Source organism: Sebastes fasciatus, chromosome 9 (genome assembly GCF_043250625.1).
Source record: "Sebastes fasciatus isolate fSebFas1 chromosome 9, fSebFas1.pri, whole genome shotgun sequence".
Classification (NCBI taxonomy): Eukaryota; Metazoa; Chordata; class Actinopteri; order Perciformes; family Sebastidae; genus Sebastes; species Sebastes fasciatus.
In genome coordinates this window covers 28,347,245-28,367,142 of record NC_133803.1, presented here as the reverse complement: position 1 = coordinate 28,367,142, position 19,898 = coordinate 28,347,245, and the positions used below count along the sequence as shown (strand labels likewise).

Genomic DNA, 19,898 nt, shown 5'->3' with positions numbered 1-19,898 from the left:
AGCCCAGAAATGGGTTTTAACAGAAAGTGTGCATGCATGTGATTCAGAGATAAGGTGAGACCCAGAAACCGAATGAGACATCCTTTCATCACCATCGGGGACATGTTGTATCTGATACAGACTTATTATAAGTCTGTCTTTCTGTTCCCCGGCGTACACTGAGCATCGGCCCAACGCTGTTCACAGCACTGATGCTCAACGCCTCACAGATTCGTGAAAACGAAGCTGTGGTGAAATATGAACATTAGATTTTTATCTCCTATGTTTTTGCTACTTTGCCGAATTAATTACCACACACCTCTAAAATCTGCACATATTCATTATCTCGACAGCTTGTGGCTACAAATTAGTAATACTTCATTAAAGCAGAACACGCATTTGTCTCCAATCTTAGAAACAAGACAAATTTCATTCAGATCACATGAATCATATCGCAGCCCCCGCTAACATCTTGGTGCGGCTGCCTGGTGGGTCTCGGCCCCGAGGCTTGGAAACCTTCTCAGGATCATCCCTCTGTCTCTGAGTTTTAGTGCCTCTCCGAGCAAAAGACATTCATCAAAGTGTCATGACAGTCTCCCGAGGCCAAATTCAAAAGTTTCCTCCTTTTCTTTCTTGGACCATTTTCTTTTTCCTCTGTCACCATCCAGAATTCATTAATTTTGTTCGTGTAAGTTTTAAGGTGGATTCACCCACTCGCTCCGCAGGCACTCCAAGAACGAATACATGCAGGACAAATGAGGTCCTGTCGTCTCTCTATGAGTCACAGTGTGTGGTGGTGCTGTGTATGTAAATGGCAATGCCTTTATTTGAATTGCATTAAGATTTTTTCCTGTTGTATAATCGCACTGGCTGAATCATGGTTCTATTTTAAATTAAATTTAAACATCCTCCGCAGCCTGAAACTTTACGCAAAAGTCCCAATTAGCTCCGACATATTGCCTTGGTATCTCATTGTAAAACACACTTCCATTGAAACTCGTCAAACAAAATAAAACACACCAAAACCGTCTTGGTTTGCCTTTCCACTGTTCCAACAATCACCAACTCTGGTTTGGTCGAAATAAATCCTTACTTGACCAGTTTGATGTGAAAATATGCCGGCTCTACATGCTGTTTTTGCCCGCTGTCTCTCTCTGCCTGTTGACTTGTTACGTTACAGCATTACCTACTTGGAAAAGTAATTTGTTAGACTACTTTTGCGTTACCAGGAATGAAAATCCCTTTACGAATCCTTGTGCATGTTGGTTATATTTCCCAGAGGGCGCGTAGCCCACTGTACACCTTCCTTTGAATGTATACCGTCATGGCACAGCCTCGTCTACGGCAACTCTGCAGGCAGGAATGACAGACGCAATATCCGCTTTACAGCTCTTTATTATATCGAGGTAGCAAATGTTTTTTTCTGTCAGACACGGTTCCCTCCATGTTACGCATCATAAGGATATTATTAAAGATTTTATGGAAAGATGATACAGTTGATATCAGTAGCATCTGACAGCCCAAAGCCATTGCTGATTTGGAGCTGGAGCGCCGGCATCGTTCTCTTCCTTGATGCGCCTCGCCACCCAGTGTTGTGGAGCTGTGCGTATGCAGGTTCTTTTTTGAATTTTGAGGTAGATTTTGCCTGACATTAACCATTCAAGTTCAATGCCTAACTTTTACCATCTCGCAAGAGTTTCGCAATTTGTGCTTTACCTTCTACACACGACCTTGATTGGTGGAGCTTGTTGGGGTCAGTGCATGGTTAAGAAGGAACCTCTGCCTTGAGGACTTGAGGGGAACGTAAATCCTGCCTCTTTTATTGGACTCTGAATCTAACCGTAGCCCCCTAACCCTGCCCTTAACCGTCTACATCCTAAAGCAGTTGATCAAAAGAGTTTGCTGGGGGTTAGTAGACAACCTTGGCAGAAAATGCTCCCTGAGAGGATCAGTTTAGTCCCTTCACCACCTCAGAGGCTTAGTTCTGCAATAAATATATATATATAATTGTGTCCAGTTTTTAAAAAAGAGGGTCTCATACTGAGGTTATGGGAGGATAGAAGAATAAATGGAGCTCTAATTCATGCACAAGTATGTTCATTAAAGTAATAAGATCATGTGTTATTTGAGTGGTTTATTTTAGACGTTTTTGTTGCAGACAATTGTAAACTAACTTAAGGAATTGGATCACAGCTCGACATCAGATTGGCTGCCTTCACTGAACCTCAGGCCTCTCACAGCATCTGAACTGTGAAGCTTCCAATTAGCAGCGTGTCCTCATTTGAACTGTCTGCTAACCAGAGCCTGATATTATGAGGAGTTGATCCTCAGTTCGGCTGTTAGTGTGATGATATAAACAATATAAGGAACATTATTCATAGTGTTCATGTTATAAAACCTATAGAATTTGGGGTTTATGTGGACTACAACCGTCAGATGGATCATCTCAACTCTGCAAACCCCAAGGGACGTTATAAACTGTGAATGAAAATGCAGAGTTTGAGGCGGTATCCCAGTGGGGCTATCCCACTTTCATCCTCCAGTCTCCCACATTCAAATTTACAGTACATCCAGGTCCTGAAACTTGCAATTGATATTACAGGAGCATAGTCTGACTTGTGCTAGCCACAAAGGGTTGAAAGGCCTTGTAGAGAATATAAAAAGTTCCTTGCTGATGTTGAGACAAACCCCTTGTGAAAAGTCTACGGTTGAAAAGGATGTGATAGGACATGAGTTTAAGTCCCCACGGACGTTCGCTCCCTCAGTGCTTCCTTCACACGGAGATAAGAGGGGAGAATAAGGGCAAAGACAGAGGGGCAAAAGAAACGGACTGAAGAGATCCGACTTGACTCAAGTTTATTGAATTCACGCTTGGAGTCGTCCACCGAGCTGACGTTTGACCGCTAGGCCTCATATCTCAGACGGGAGAGGAGAAGAAGTTGTCGAGCCGAGCCGGCCTCGGCTATTGATTTCTGGGGAGAATATACGAGCGCTGCAGCCAAGAGTCGCTTCCAACAGAGAGGAAGAAATATGGAGCCATTTTAGAGGCTCGTTGGCCAGAATGTGGATGAACGATTTCGACCTTGTGAACATTAGTTCTCAGGTTTAAAAAGAATATTTCGATAATGTAACAGTGCTGAAAAGAAATATCAGAGGAGAGACGTTTGAAAGAGGTTATTAAATGGTCGTATTAATGATGGGTCCAAAAATATGTGATCACTGTGTAACCTTTTGAAACTGCAACAACATAGACTGTATCTCCTCCTGTACACGTGTCTTGCAGAAATCTCAGCAGATGCCAGTTAATGGTTAAGTTATTGTTATTATTTATCAGCTGTACGATGAACTTCTTGCACACATACTGCAGGTAATATGGTCATTATGTGTTTATGATGTAATAAAAAAACTATTTCTGTCCCCTGTAATATGGTTTGGTAAGTTTTGCTCTCCTTGAACCCAGCGGTGGAAGATGAGTACATTACTCATCTGTACGGAATAATAGTTCTAAGGTACTTTATTTGATTTTATCCACTTGTTGGTGTCTTAAACATCTGTAATGATGATTGTCATGTTGTTAAAATGAACATAATAATAAATTGTAATATCTTCTTATAATAAGCATGTAAAATGTGATACATTTGTGATGCATTATAGAGTATATTAAACTAACAAAGGTAATAGTAAACCTGTTGCACGTAAAATGTGAAACGTTTTATAAGCATTTACTATGAAATATGATACCTTGGTTTAGCATATATGATATGAAACATATACAGTATATACATATTAAGCCCAATAGTTTATAAAATAATTAAAATAATCTCCGTCCTGACCAACTATAATATTAAAATGCTATTATATATATAATGATATGTTATGCGAGAATGTATTGATTCCCCAAAACGCTGTATCGATTTTTAATCAACCTCTTAAAAATCTGACGACCCGCCGGTGGACCCGGCAGCTATTCTGTCTTTCGGAGGTTGTAGCTGGCTCAGTTTTAAAGCTAGAGTGAAGATACTGGCATCATATGAAACTAGAAACCTAGAAAGACACCTAAGGAATCCATTGGTAGAAACCATGTCGTACTTGCATGTCCTGAAGGAGGCTAAATAACGCTCCAAAATTAGGAAAAAACTGGCATGGCCATTTTCAAAGGGGTCCCTTGACCTCTTAAATGAAAATGGGTGCAACAAGTCTCCCCTTTTACAGACATGCCCATTTTATGCTAATTACATGCAGTGTGGGGCAAAGACCAAGTAGCTGTTTGCATGCAGTACAAATGTGTTATTTTCGGCTATTTGTAAATGGTGTGTTTGAATATTTCTGCATAATGGGGTCCCTAAACAGTCTTAGAATTACATAAATTGGCTATCACTGTAAAGCTGAGACTTTTGTGGATCCAATTAGTCCAACTGTATTCATGTGTGATGATGTTACTCCCCATAGTAGCCATTTCACATAGTGACTTTTTTTTATTCAGATTTTATACATATGGTGATGTGTCTTTATACTATGACAGTTTTCAGCAATATATATCGCCCTGCTTACAATATCACCATTGAAGCGTTACACCTGTATCGTATTGCCAGATTCTTTCCAATACACAACCTTAGTTCTGCTTTTACTGTAGTAAAGCTTCAGTAGGCAGTATATTCCTGGCATCATTGGCATAATAACCTTTCAGCATATTGTAATTCAAGTGTTCTGAGAGATAACTAAACTTCTGCACCTCCTCATGGCTCTGTTTTCAGGCTTTAGAAAATCTAGTCTGTGACGGGAGACTTTGGCCAATCACAGGTCATTTCATTGAGAGAGCATTCCTATTGGCTGTGCTCCAGTCATGTGACCGGAACTTGACGTTCCTTCAACAGATTTCACAATGGCTGCCGCGTCATAAACTTTCTCATTTTACAGCTAAACCGTGCACTACAAGATGATTCTGAAAAAAATTGAGGCAAGAAATAGGCATTAACGTAACATAATATTGATTCACATTTGATAAGCGCTGCCTAGTTTGACCGTTTGGTCGGAGTTCGCGAATGATTGACAGCCGGCTCTCATAGACGGCAGCTGGACAGCAGACCTCAGATCAGCTCTGACTGCTTGTTTTCCTCCGGTCTGTGAAATCTTGCAGATGCCGTTAGGAGCACCGGAGGACACAGAGGCACATGATTCTTTTCAGGTTACCTGTCTCATGTACTACTGTCACGATATAGAAACCCTTTTATAAAAATAACTTTGTTTAATCATATTTGCTCTAATCTCGCCTACTTCAGCTTTAAGTATCATAATACCGAATGTCTTAACTCCAATCCTATTCCATCTCACTCTCTTTATGTCCTATTTTTTTTATACAGTATTAAAAAAGCACATTTTCTATTCTCTAAGAACAATCCAGCCAACTTCAAAATAAAACCCTGCTACAACCCAGAAGTGGCTCCATGCCACACAGAAAGTGGTCTGTACTTCACAGATTTAGCGGTTTGGCTTGCGGTGGCAGTGTTCAACAAAGGCAAATGATTAATTGGTGGTAACATGATTAATTAGAAGTTACATCAAGTAAACAAAGAGGGAATGCAGATTGAAAGCTTACCCCCATCGCCTTATTAGCAAGGACCTTCTTTCCATGGTGTGTGTGTGTCTGGAATTTATGTAAGCAGGCAACTTCATGCCGGTCTTTGTAATACTCTCTTTTATGCCTGTGATGATGTATAATTACACGGTCTTGTCTAAACATGCATTATAGCCTTTGTGACTATATGCAGCATGTAGGTGTGTGTGACCGTGCATTTGATTTGTATGGACGCATTATTGACACTGTGTGTGTTTGTGTGTGTGTGTGACATTGCATACTTATGTCTGTGCATGCGCTGATAAGCACGTCTGGAGAGACTGCATTAATGAGTTGCTGGTTAGTTTAGAGATCTCAGATACAGTGAGCCAGACTGATTGGGGAGCTTTGGAAAACCAACTCATCCTTAAAGCCGGGGTTAGAGAGCAAAAAATTACATCTTGCCGGATCAGAGACGGTGGACTACAAAGAGAAAAAGCAGTAATTGCTCAGAGGGGGGAAAACGGCCTCGACATGTTTCCAGTCTAGTCAAACGACTTACAAGGAAATTTCTGTTCCCTCAGGAAGACTTTATCCAAACATGAGATCAAATTTCATCTTCATTGATTCTCAAATGAGTCGCCTTTTTTTGTGTACTTGTACAGAAAAGTTGGCAAAAAGTTTTGTTGACCTCTGAAGTACCTGGTATTCCTGAGAGGTGTTCCCTCCATCGCCCTCTAGTGGGCTGCAGAGCAACTTGATAGCAGTTTTTTTAGCTCCCTCTGCATTTACTCCGTCCGCCACGTTTTTTTTTGTGAACTGTGCTGTTAATCTTCTCTAGTGTATTATTCACAATCTCAACGTCTTTCTGTGTATGAATCAATAATACAAAACTCCATCTTCCCTCTAGATGTGTAGTGTATGAATTATTCCTTCAAGATGCTCTAGTTGGAAAAGCTGCACCTGACATCTCCATGCTCGATTACCATATCAGGTCATTTAGTCTTTCCTGTACCTATTTCACGACAATATGGTACGATATGAGGCAGTCATTACCAGAGACTGGGTCAGGACACACAGGTCTTGGTTGCGGGGGACTTTATTATAGAATTTCTTTCATAGTCTTTAATTGTATTTAACATTTATATCTGCAGTACACCTTTGAGGCACATGAGAGAGCCTGAATGTTCGTATTGTTGTCATAATTGTTGCCTAATTATAACATTGAATCTAATATGAAAAGCTAGTGTTCATGTTTGTTTTACTGGTGAAATTAAAAACTTAACTCCACCTGGATGAAATTATTTGGTCTCATTTATTAAGTATCTATGTTTTCAATAACACATGCATTAAAAAAAAGTTGTGATTCATTAAACGTTTATGTCTTCGAAATGACTGATTTATCTATTTAAGATAATATAAAGTGATGCGTAAATGGCAGTAAAAATGGTCAGGAACGTTCAATTATGCACAGATTCGCCCTTCTCACGATTTATAGATGAGGTCTATTGTGAATTGTGTCGGTCATTTTTAAAAAGTGGGTCCCCAAAAAGTTTTGGAAACACTGAATAAGGTATGAGCTAAAGTTTAAAGACAGGTTTCACACCTTTTTTCACACGATTGCACGGCCTCTTCAAAGTCCAACAGTGCACCAAAATCCCACTTTTTGGACTTTAAACAGATCAGGAGAAAGTCAGATACTTTGTCTTTGTCTATATTCTCTGCAATGAACAGCCAATAAAAAGTTCAAACACACCCCCCATTTATTTTTTCCCGTTTAGGGGCAACCAAATTAAAATAAAAGAATTAACTTTATTATTCTGGCTTGTTCTGTTGCTCCACTCCGGTATGGGGTCTGGCACAGCTCCAGGTGCATGCAGGAATGAAAAAGGAGCTTAAATTCAGGCTCAGCATGGAAAGTAAACACAACCCAAGGCATAAATTCACATTAAAGGATATTAAGTGAAATGCATTTTATCCTAATGCTCATGAAAAGGCTCAGCTCACAGTTTACCACAGTGAGAAGCTGCGGTTTTTCTCATTGTAGTCACAAGGTCCCATTATTTTAAAGAACCTATTGCTCAGAGACTTGCTGCTGCACTGATGACTGTAATCCATCACTGTCAGCGGGAGGCTGGTAATTTTTCCTTACATGTTTGCAACTTTATTAAGTCACGTTCACTGCAGTTGTGTTGAAAAAAGTTACATTCTGCAGTTATTGGCTTTTAAGTGCTGAAAAAATATCCTCAGAGGAAAACCGGTGCAAATTAAAGGACTTCATTCATGTGTGAAATAACTTTATTAAAAAGTCAAGTTAAGAAAACAAGGCACTGACACACAACATAATTTGTTGCTTATAGGTTGGAGGGCATGTTGTGAGTTTTGAATGTGGCAAAGACAATTGATTTGATGTTTATATACTTTTAAGAAAACTGTCTTTCTATAACTTACTATAGTGACATCTTAACATCTTCTACATAGCTTTTTCAAATCCGGAAAATGTCTTTAAGCCCCATTTTTGGCAGCTGCTCTACTATTTATATTCTCTAACAACATGCAAATAATGTCACATTCAGTTCCCTTTATTTGTCAGAAAGGCCTAAAACACAGTTTCCCAGATATCCTGATTTAAATTCAGAATATATGAGATCAGTGTAATGTCTTAATACAACTTTATCTGCGTGGGGCACACATTTCTATTGATTATCATGCTCATTCCTTGAACTTTGAGGAGGCTTAATTTCTAGCAGAGGTTGGACCAAGTCATTGTTTTGCAAGTCACAAGTAAGTCTCAAGTCTTTGCACTCACATCCCAAGTCCTAAACATTGAGTTTCGAGTCCTAAACAAGTCATGATGTGCTCTCTGCCATTTGAAGAACAGAGTACCTGGCGCTCAGTAACGTAACGTTCATGGTTTTCTCATGTAACTTGATTGGATGCTGTCAGATTGGTTTAAACAAAGTGGATCAGCAATAAACAAAAGATAAAAAAATTAAGTTTGTTCAGTTCAGTTTTTCCCCCCACGAGTAAATCCTCTTCCCAAACAAAGCAATAAAGGATCTCTCAAAAAGTAAATAAACCCAACTTCTCCGACGGGTGACCTCCGGTTCTGGGCAGTGGATCGCCTTTTGTGCACACACTTTTTAAATACTTTTTAATCTTTGGACTTGGGGGTAAGGTATCAAGTATTTCCAAGTCAAAAGGCTCAAGTCCAATTGGAGTCACTGGTGTTAAAGTCCAAGTCATGCTGCAAGTCTTTTTTTTTATTTTGACAAGTCAACTCTAAAGTCATCAAATCTGTGACTCGAGTCCTAGTCATGTGACTCGAGTCCACACCTCTGCTTTGTAGTGCTTCTAACCTTTTAGGCATTGCTGCCTCCTCACTGCTCCCACCGTTCTCTTAGTGTTATTTTCTGTCCTTTGATTTACTGTAGTGGTTCATTAAGTCAACGGTGTTTATTAATGGCCCCTTGAAAATACTCAATACGCCATAATTCCTGCTGTTGCGACGACTTCTCTACGTGTCACTTGAGCTGAAATGTGTTTAGATGTATTTGTGCATCCTCATTCTTTTACTCTCGGAAGCTATTCAAACCCAGTACTGTTATTTAAAAGTGACAGGTCATCAAAGAGGGGAAAAGAAGCAATTTCTTTCAAACTTTTTCGTAGGTGCTTTTCCGTGACTGAAGTGTTACTTTATTGTGATTTAGTTGAAGAGGTTCATAGGTTTGAAAAGTCATCTCGGCATTAACAGCCATTTATATGGTGGCAATGGCCTGGATTTACAGTCTAAAGTGGTATATAGAGAACATTAAGCCGGGTATATGGGGGAGCTTTATACCTTTTCATTAGATTCAGCGGTCTGGCCAAAATAGACTTTATTAATCCAGGCAGCTGCAATACTCATAAACACACACACACATGCGCATACTATAGCGGCAAGCCAACAATCGCATCTTTTCACAGGCCAGAGGAAATGTCTGTTTTGGTTGAATCATTGCCATATTGGTTTAAAACCCTATTTTTAAACCGTAAAATTGTGATTGCATCATTGTGGTGGTGAGAACAGAAGGCAGTGCAGGCAACAGCTCCAACATTTCCTCTTTAATAAACACCAGTGTGTTAGTGTTTTTGCTAACAAGTGGAACCAGTATCTAGGGTCGTCTCCTCCGTATCCGGTTGTGTCTTTAAATGAGCAACTTGATAGCACCAAGAAACTATTGACACGTCTACTGCCTCTGCTGTTCTTGAAGGCTGTAAGCGATAGTGTCGCTGTGTTTACCAGCAGTCCCTTAAGTGCAACACACACTAGCAACCCAGCTGAGCACCGTGTCATTAATGTGTGTTGATTGATGCCAGTAGCACACACCGGACTCGTTATAAAGACAAAAGAAGTAGGCGAGTTACAGTAGCTGGGATATGGCCATCCGGGGAGCAAATTTAATGAAAGGGCTGTGTTTCTTGACAGCTGAAGCGCATCAAAGTCAGGAAATAGGACAGTGGCATGCCCTTTCGAGTTGACGCTGCTGGTGTACAGGCTTACATATAACACAATGGGGTGTGTGGGTGGTTTGAAGCATGTCATCTGCTACTGGTGTGTGTTAACTTTGCTGATTCTTGTGTTTGGAGTAGAAACAAGGACAATTTTCAGTGTCACAGTAACCATGAGACTTTCTCTTGCTTCTACTTTTCCTCGCCACACACAATTGTTGATTTATTAACCGGGCAAGGTGGGCAGCCCTGGCACCTCAGATCCTCTGCTTCACTATATGTCAGTTGGTTTTTGGTAATTTCATTATTTGCAATATAGGGAGTTCATTAGTTATCTAAGCTTGTGTCCAAATCTAGTTTTAAAGACAGGATGGGCCAGTGTTAGCTGGCTAGCATGCTCATTTCAGTAGATATCTCTGCAACACAATACATAGATGTCTTTAACATTAGGTCAACACTGTAAACTCTTCATATTCTGTTGATACAGTTCATTTTTTTATGTTTTAAACAAAAATTCTGGCCAGCTCTTGCACCCTTTAAGAAACCTGTGGCTATAGTTACTGCAAGCAAAACCACTTTCTGCATCTCTAGTCCTATAACAAAGCTGTGGGATGTGCGGAGCATAATGAGATCTTCGAGCTGTCAGGGTACATACACAGAGGCTGGTAGGTCAGGCGTGAGAGCAAACTTTTGCCCCGGGGTGCACGAACACACTAATCCAGCCGGTTTATTTAGGTCTCTTTTGCATGTTTGCTTGCACTCAATTCCCTTTTTTTTGATGGTGCCAGATGTGGCTGCTTGGAGACTTGTTGCAACTGCGAATTAAACCTTGATTATTTGCTTTTCGAAAGGGAAAACAAAAGAGAATCACAGTCCATGGGCCCAGAAGGGGCAATGATTCTGTATCTGTAGTAAACACAGCTGCATTTGCACTGGAAAAAAAAGTCAATGTTAAGTCAATCTATCTAGTCCAATATCACAAATCACAAATTTGTCTCAAGGGGGCTTTACAATCTTTACAGCATACGACACCATCTGTCCTTTGACCATCTCTTTGGATAAGAAAAAACTCCTCTCAAAAAAACTTTAAGAATGGAAGAAACCTCAGGAAGAGTAACCGGGGAGGGATCCTCTCTGGACAGACAGACATGAAATAGATGTCGTGTGTACAAAACAGACCAACATCATAAAAATTACAGTATAGGATGTCAAACAGCTTCCAGGTGTCGCCGAGAGACAGATGACAGCCTGGTGACGGCTCATTGACAGAAGCCGCAATGACAGATGACAGTGCAAGCGGCAATGTTATGACAAAGTAGTATGTCCCAATTGTGTGCGCATGCAACAGTACATACATAATAAGGGCAGCTGCAGTACGTATTAAAAGTAAAAAGACAAAGTATGTGTTTTGTAATGCAGCTTGTCCATTTGGTTTATTTTTACCTGTATGTAGTAACAAATAGAGAGCGTTGAGAGTTTTCATTAATTCAGCGTTTATTGGACAGAGGACGTTGAGAAATAGGAGCCTTCTTTTGTGCAAAGTTATAGAGTGCCAAAACAACTAGAGTTACCACATCACGGTTGTATGTCTCTGCCAACCGGTCAAGATGCAGTTTACCTCCATGTCTGTCCAAAATGTCATCACATTTTATCCTGTTAGACATTTCTGTGAAATTGTTGTCATTTAGCATAAAAAGTCTTGAGTTATGGCAAAAAATGTGTGTATTTGAGGTCACCGTGACCTTTACCTTTATCCACCATATTCTAATCAGTCCAAGTGGACATTTGTGCTAAATTTGAAGAAATTCCTTCATGGCGTTCCTGAGATATCATAAGAATGGGACGGACGTGCGGTCAAAGTGACCTTGACCACCAAAATCTGGACAGACAGATGGACGGACGGACGGACGGACGGACGGACGGACGGACAACTTGAAAGTATAATGCCTCCGTCCACGACTGTCGCTGGCGCAGAGGCATAAAAATAAGCATCTATATACAGGATATCCTTTATTTTAACCAGGTTAAAAACTCATGGAGATGTACATTATTCCAGGAAGAAGGAGCAGCGTTTTTTAAAGCTTTTTTGCCTAGATCCGTTCTAACCTTTGGGACCAACATCTGCAGAACATTGTGAGAGCGCAGGCCATTTTGATTGCAGTTCGTGCACATGTATGTACACAGATACGAAGAAACCAGTCCAAGGAGCGATTTATAAATAAGAGCCAACCAATGTGAAAGCCTGCGGACATACAGAGATGGCCATTTAGCAGCAGCATACAGGGTACAGTGGTGTATGAGATTTCCACAGCCAGTAATAAAACGTAAAGCACAATGTGGTACACAGTATCCCGCTTCTTTAGGCACTGGTCATGTGCATTCATATAGAGCAGATCACCGTAATGCAATAAAGGTAAAAAAAAAAAGTTGCCATGTTTCCTCGCCTGGAAAGAGAAACGGGATTTGTTTCTAAAAAAAAAAAAAAAAAATTGTTTTCAGCTTGGAAACCAGGTTTTCAATGTGTGATTTGAAGGACAAGTTCTAATCAATAATGACACCTAAATACTTATGTGGATCACGCAATGGAGAAGAAATCAACTCTTGCAGTGTGGATTTCATCATGCAGCATATGGCAAACCGATATGTTGTCCCTGTTGCCTTCAGCATCCAAAGGCTTGAGGAAGACTGTGACATCCCTGCTGCAGGAGCCACATGCCCTCTGGAAACAGCCCGAGGCCCAGAGAAGACGAGTTGCCAGAAGTTTGGACAGTGTGAGGATGGCAAGAATTCCAACCCAAACTTTTTTCCCCCACGAGAAATCAAACTGAATGTCTTTTATCTCATCCTCTGAATCCCTAAAGAGTAATGCCTGGATGAAACTTTTGGTCTGATTGTGTTCCACCTTTCAAACAGACGAACAAAGCAGCAGCCAGGCGAGCACTGAAAATAAATGGCGTTCGTAAAAGGCGTTCACTGGGCATTGTATATTGTGTGCAGTTCAGGGTGAAATCAGCAGTTTTTGCTTCAATAAACAAGATGGAAGGCGTGCAGAGCTGCGTCCTCTTCGCCAGTTAGCTGACTAATCAGTTGTTGGGGTACTTTTTTAAGGTCGCATCACAATAATATTCACAAAAATGCTGGGGTTTGTAATAAGCAGGTGAGCCCATAGTGTGATTACATCGGGAAAAAAGTGACATATTTGAGATTAATTACTGTTAAAAATGTCATCTAAGAATTAATTTAGTGAAGGGCATCGTTAGAGGAGAGGCTATAATGATTGGAGAACTTTCTCCTGCAGTTTTGCGCCTTAGAGCTGATAAATTTAACAAGGACACTCAGTGTCGTTGGTGTAACACACTCACACAGAACATGTGCATGGTCATCGCCACAGCAGCAGGGTTATGGAGGTTCAGGAGGAGTTACAGGGTAGTTTTATTGTAGCATTAATACTTAGAGATGAAGTAATAAAACATTTATTTTTTCTGATATGATCACAGCAAGTACAAACACTTTGCTCTTCATACAGATGCTTCCTAAATGAAAGGAAAGTACTGCTTTCTGTATTAAAGGGTAGATTTGATTGCTCTTAATACAATTCCATGCCAGTATGCACATTCAGATAGTTATCGGTCAGTTAGTGACGGTTTCCTGAATTTGGGTTATTTGTTCACACTGATGATGCGAAGGCAAAGTAAAGACAATCTACAGCTAACAGCTCCTGCTTGTGGGGAATCTGCAGCCTGCTAAATGTCAATGAGTTTGGGAGTTAACAGTGCAACGTGTGGTGCTTCAGATCTACAAAACAATATGTGGTCATTATCATGATATTAAGGATATTTTCCAATAAAATCTTAATATATATATATATCATTTTATGTAAAAATCACACTTTAAAAGAGTCATGTAACTATGTTAGTGGAGTAGCCGTCGAATTGCTTGCCTGTTCGGAGCAAGCCGTTTTCTTGGTCCCCGTTTGCAGCTTTGTCTAGAAAGATATTCGTAGAATATTAATATAAGATCCTGTTGTCGCGATGTGATTCAGCTAAAAGTTAATAAATTAAAACCATTAAGAACACTGTACTGTTTATTTCTTTACTCAGTAAATGTATCATACTAAGATTTAATCATTATATTCTAGTTATAATTTCAATATTTAAAAATAAAGATAGGGGGGATGTTTTCTACACCTTATGGGGTTAAATTAAAGGTGCTATTGATAACAATGATAACTCTCAGCCACTAGATGTCACATTCTCCCTACCCCCGTTCCATTGTATTTACTTCACAACAAGTCGTTGCCAAGCACTTACCGTCAATCTCAGCCATTTATCTGTTTCTTTTTTCCATACTAAGTGACGACACAGAGACACCACGTGATATCAACGTTTTGCTATTGGCTCACAAGCCTTGTTATAATTGGGAACCAAACATCTGATATATTCCACAGAGATAAACAAAACATTCATTTTGAAACCCGCCAAAATATTATAAATGATTAATTCAGTCTTTTTTTTTTTTTTCAGGAAAAGCCATATTTTTATTTAGCACTTTTTAAAAGCTCTGTGGATGTATTATTTTTTAAAATAATTTGTCTACATAAAAATGTGATGAATAAGACCTTTTAAAAGAGAAGCGGTCTACATCCTGAGGTGCTGCATATATAAGCACAAGTAAGCATGCAAATGAATGAACTTCACCTTTTTCTTGAGTTCAGCGCTGCCTTGAGTCTGGATTTCATTACAGCTTTCTCCCGGCAGGCTGTTCAAATCCTGCACTCTATTCGCCCCTCAACCTTCCCTACTTCACCATTTTAAAGCTCTTTCAAGGTCAGCTATGTTTTCCTGTGAATGTAAATCAACAATTCGGAGCCCACTTTGATCCCAGGCTCCTCCATCGAGCACAATGGATGCATTTTTTAGCATTCATGGCACTGTGTAAATCCACTGGGAAAGGAACTTTATAACCCTGAAAGTGTCAGCCCGGTGCAAAATGCAGAATATGATCCTACAATTTCCAATCATCTGCGCTGACATAAATTCTGCTGGCATATATGAAAATATGAAAGAAACTTGAAAATGAAAGCCTTAAATTACTTGTTCACTTAACATTCTGTCCATCTGTTTGAGGCTGGCCTTAAAAGACAGACAGTATGGGAGGAAATAGGCCAAAAGGGAGTTTTAACTCAAAGACTGAAGGCCTGTTGTCAGCCTTATGACACATTCATGCTGCAGTGTGTTTCCCAATAGTTTAAAGCTGTAAATCCAGCAGCAGGTGCCGACAGAATCCTTCCTACATCGTGACCAGAGATGTACTGTATATTTCCCCGTAATCGACATAGCTGTAATCTTCATATGTCCTCTCAGTGGGGTATGTGTGTTGCTCAAGGGCACATTAACAAGAATCCAGCTGCGATCAAGTTTGTGAAGGTTTTTCTAACTAGCAGACCATCTCTTTTAGCAGAAGTTTACCGGAAACTAACCGTACCGGGGATGCCGTTCATATAAACTCATGTAGAGCTTGAACTCCGCTGTATTGGGCCTATTGGAAATCATCTTAATGGATCTGGAGCACAGCTTTTCCTTCAAGGGCAACAGACAAGACCACAAGTATGAATGATTTACACAAAGCCAGCCAGATAAGGACGCACAAACAAACACTCACTCCCTCTGTAAATCCCGAGGCCTCGGGGATTGATAAACTGTATAAGGAGCTGGAGTGAGCTCAGAGCAGTTTGTTAGGATTATACAAGATGAAGCTACTGGAAAATATCAATAGGCTAGATTAGTCCTAGTCATCCCTGAGGGGGGAAACCAGGCTAGCAGCCGCAGGTAGTAATGGGATAAATCAAAGAGCAATAGGAGATAAGTAAGAGAAGGGCAAACAGGGGTTTTGTAAACATACACAAAAGAAATTTTTTTGCGTGAATAAACATGTGTGGGTAAACAGTCAGTCAGCAGCAGCAGAGCAGAACAGGGAGGAAATGAGAAATATCAGCATTATGAAAGGGGGCTCGACAGAGGAGGAACCACAGGCGCTAAAGAGGTTTAAAGTTTTTCAGAACGAGCTAGGATATTGCAGCACTAACATAAAACAATCTGAAAACATGACTTTTCATATTAAAGTTCATTCACGCAACAAAACACAAAGTAACAAATTAAATGTAACTTTTTATTTAATTCTACTAACTACCGATTGTTTTTATTGCTGTATTAATGAAGCTATCAGCTTTAACGATTCATCAATTAACCTATAAAAGGTTGGGAAATTGCATGTCACAAGTTCCCAGTTCCCAAGGTGACATTTTCAAAAGTCTTGTTTTGTCCAAAACTAAAGAGAAGAGCAGCAAATCCTCACATTTTTAGAAGCGAGAGAGCAAATTTCCCCCGAAAACCTGCCTTAGTGTTAAAGGAAAAGGCTGGCAGTATTCTATAAATGTTATCCTCAACAAATCCCATGTGCAGACCCAAACCAAGCATGAATTGATCTTACTTACAAGTATTGTGAGTGTGCCTGCCATATCATCCACAGCCCGGTCACACGAAAAGGTGTATGAATGACACGATGATATGCAAGGCAAAGGTGTGCAATAAGAAAGCCGTTCTTGCTTTTGGCGTGTCAGTTGTACGCCATGTAGTCTATACTGACAGAAATGTCAGTATAGCCACATAAATATGCTACGCTTAGAGCTAGTGACGTCAAAGAAAAAGTGAGAGAGACTGCTTACGGTGGGTGTGAGGGGAGGTGGATGGGTCCAACAAATACAGGAGGCCGGTGTTTTTCCCTGACTGAAGCAATATGTTAAGGCAGTAAGACTCTAATAATACAGTATTTATGCAGGTTGTCCAAAGATATACTGGTAAACAAATAACAAGGACAAAGCTGAGGAGTGATTTAAGACTGTTGTGCAGTACGTGCCTCTCATCTCATCTCATCTTCAACCGCTTATCCGGGGTCGGGTCGCATGGACAACATCTCCAGCAGAGGACCCCAAACTTCCCTTTCCCGGGCCACATTAACCAGCTCTGACTGGGGGATCCCGAGGCGTTCCCAGGCCAGTGTGGAGGTATAATCTCTCCACCTAGTCCTGGGTCTTCCCCGTGGTCTCCTCCCAGCTGGTCGTGCCTGGAGCACCTCCCTAGGGAGGCGCCTAGGGGGGCATCCTTACTAGATGCCCGAACCACCTCAGCTGGCTCCTTTCAATGCAAAGGAGCACCGGCTCTACTCCGAGTCCATCACGGATGACTGAGCTTCTCACCCTATCTCTAAGGGAGACGCCAGCCACCCTCCTGAGAAAACCCATTTCGGCCGCTCGTACCAGCGATCTAGTTCTTTCGGTCATGACCCAGCCCTCATGACCATAGGTGAGAGTAGGAACAAAGATTGACCGGTAGATCGAGAGCTTTGCCTTCCGTTTCAGCTTTCTTTTCGTCACAACGGTGCGGTAAAGCGAATGCAATACCGCCCCCCGCTGCTCCGATTCTCCGGCCAATCTCACGTTCCATTGTCCCCTCATTCGCGAACAAGACCCCGAGGTACTTGAACTCCTTCACTTGGGGTAAGGACTCATTCCCTACCCAGAGTAGGCGATCCACCGGTTTCCTGCTAAGAACCATGGCCTCAGATTTAGAGGTGCTGATCCTCCAGTACGTGCCTCATACTGGTTTAAATGTGTGCATTATTAGATGGAGGAAGTTATGAAAAAGTGACATTAACGCTCTTCATTAGACTCAAAATGTATTATTATTATATGATGATGATTGTTTGGCTGAGTCAATTGTTCCAGGACTCTCACTTCTCTCACTTCTCTCTCTGCTCTGTGACTTCAGGTGGAAAGTGTTTGTCATTGCTCTGTCTCTAATGAAATATACTGCTGAGGCTGTTTTGGTCCTGTCTCTATTGGAAAAGAAATTTGCGATCTCAATGCAGCTAACCTGGATAAATGAAGCTCAAATGAACTGAATAATAAAGGCATGAATATATTTTCATCCCAACACTATAAATGTCCTAACTAATTATCATTGATTACAGCACAAAATGCTGCACAGGTCGTCTGTAAAACTCCATCTATTAGTTTGGGATGGAAACTCCGCTTCAGCTTAGCTCTTAGGAAAGATTAGCTGATCGACAAAAGCTTCACGAATCAACCATTTGTCATGCAACAAGCTAGAATCCAGCTTCTCAAATGTAACAGTTGAGCTGTTTTTACATCATTATATATGATTTATCTCTGGGTTAGACAAAATAAGACATTTGGAGATTGTCACCTTGGGATCTCGGGACATTGGACATTTTACTGACTAAATGATGAATCGATCTGTTCGAATGAACATTTTCAGTACTTGCGTTCCTATAGTCAGCGTAGCATAACAGAAGGCCCTCATTAATCCTTTAAACATCAATCTCCTGCGGGCGGCCGCGGTAGTTTGTTGTTTGCATTATCCTATTTCGATATAAAATGTAAACCATTATAGCTAGAGCATTCATTCTACTCACAGCAGAAAGCTGAGGCTTCTGTGTTTTGAGTTATCACGTGATGACATCATTACTTTACATTACTTGCGGAACGTAACAAAACTTGATCTGCTCATAAAAATTTGCCTATCTCTTGGATGGATATGTTTTGTGTTTATTTCGTAAAATTTTATGAAAAAACGATTTTTGTATTTTTTTTAAATTCACGACACAATTTCAAAACTTTTATCAATTATTACGGTTTATGGACTTGCATAACCTTTTTGCTTAGGTTGTACAAGATTTTAGGGATATGAAGCACAACAAATGACAATCACAATACGCAAAAATAACAATGTAGGACCATTTAGTTCAAAACAGACCTGACCAAGAAAACAACATAAACTTCATAAACTGATGAAAACATGTCACAAAAGACCATAAAATTAAAATCCATACAGGATGTAGTATATACAGGTATGACTTTTCAGAACTATTCCAATAAATTAGAAGGAAGGGTTGTGCTCCATGATGCTGATGAATGAGAACCTTTCAGTGCACAAATTGTAGATACTGAAGAGAAAGCCACAGTCACCTTTGGATGTCATGCAGGTCATGGAAGACTGCAGGCTGCCGTTGGTCAGGATGCAGCACTCTGTAGTCTCTCTGCGCAGGATAATTTACAGCAGGAATTTCAGGCGCCATGATCACCTGATCTGAATCAGTGAACATCTGGAAAGACGAACCTTGTGCAGTCTGTACCTGCATAAGAAAAGATAAATCATCACGGTTGGTGTAAGAACATTGCAGCTTGAAGAGGCCACTACACTTTATAGATTAGTATCTATACTACTATCTCTTTTTGTGCCCTTCAGTTTCATATTTATACTGCATTTTCACTTCCTCCCAGAAAAGATTTTATCATTTTTTCAACCATACCCATAGACATAACTCGAATGGGACTTGTTTAACTGTCCATGTGCATCTCTTTTAATCTCCATCTCTGTCCGATCACGTCTACACTGTGTAGGTTATCTTTGTTTCCATTTCCCACTGCCTCCTCACTCGTCATGATGATGTAGGGCGAACCGGCACCTTGTATGAGCGTTATGCCACTGAACAGATGGCGACACTCTGCCAAAGGCAAGAAATAATATAGATTTATTCCATAAGGATATGACACCTTTGCAGTGTGATGTTCTTTAAGTGGAAAAAGAAGCTTTCTCACCCGCTAATGCACTTGAAGCAGCGCATGACACCTTTTAATTCACGCCAGCAGCCTGCACTATTCAAGGTTAGAGACAGGAAGGTCAGGGTCAGAGATCAAATGAAATTGCAGTGATTGAGTGCGCTGAATCACATTAACATTTGCTTTTCCAAAGGAAGAGTTTTGCGGAGCGTGTTCAGAAACCCCAAATTACTC

At 40.5% G+C, this 19,898-nt stretch overlaps 1 long non-coding RNA gene across 6 annotated transcripts in view; it reads left to right on the top strand.

Annotated features, from left to right (window-relative positions):
* Positions 1-19,898, top strand: part of LOC141774399 (uncharacterized) — an 83,695-nt gene that overhangs the window by 21,006 nt on the left and 42,791 nt on the right. Inside the window, exon 4 of one of the 6 annotated variants that reach the window (XR_012595337.1) lies at positions 12,689-13,107. The exons of 2 other annotated variants lie outside the window; for them this stretch is intronic. This is a non-coding gene — a long non-coding RNA (uncharacterized LOC141774399). 3 more of the 6 variants (XR_012595338.1, XR_012595336.1, XR_012595334.1) reach the window with 3 other exon arrangements.